We start from the raw sequence: 494 nt of genomic DNA, 5'->3' as shown, positions 1-494 counted from the left end.
GCAGTGTATTGCAGTGCACAATACAGTGTATTTACAGCACTTCACAAGTAAAGAAATACATGGATATTAAATATTTTTATTATTATTATTTAGAAAAGACAGAACATAAGGAAACACCCTTCAGAAGCAGGCTATTTTGTTGTTTGTATGTTTGAAAAGGTTCTGTCAGCTAAGAACTTCAAGATTTTCAGTAAAAAAAAAAAAAAGTAAGTAGATGATGTGATGTTCAATCTGCCAGCAACTGAGAAATCCAATCCAAGCCGAAAAAGTTAGCCTATATACGTTCTTTATTTAAAGCTTGTATAAATGCTTTTTAAAAAGAAGCTTGGATAAAGATCTATATAAATATACAGTTATGTACTTTTCGTCCACTAACAGTTCCTTGACATTTACCAGCCAACCAGTGTAGCTTCACTAAAATACACTTCAAAAAGAAGGAATTCATTTTAAAACGAGAAAAGATCTTTTCTCAAGATGAATGCAATAAATATTAC

This window comes from Rhinichthys klamathensis, unplaced genomic scaffold (assembly GCF_029890125.1).
Source record: "Rhinichthys klamathensis goyatoka isolate OS25496 unplaced genomic scaffold, OSU_Roscu_1.1 h1tg000281l_1, whole genome shotgun sequence".
NCBI classification, from domain to species: domain Eukaryota; kingdom Metazoa; phylum Chordata; class Actinopteri; order Cypriniformes; family Leuciscidae; genus Rhinichthys; species Rhinichthys klamathensis.
The sequence above is the reverse complement of the archived record's forward strand: the minus strand, read 5'-3'. Positions refer to the sequence as shown.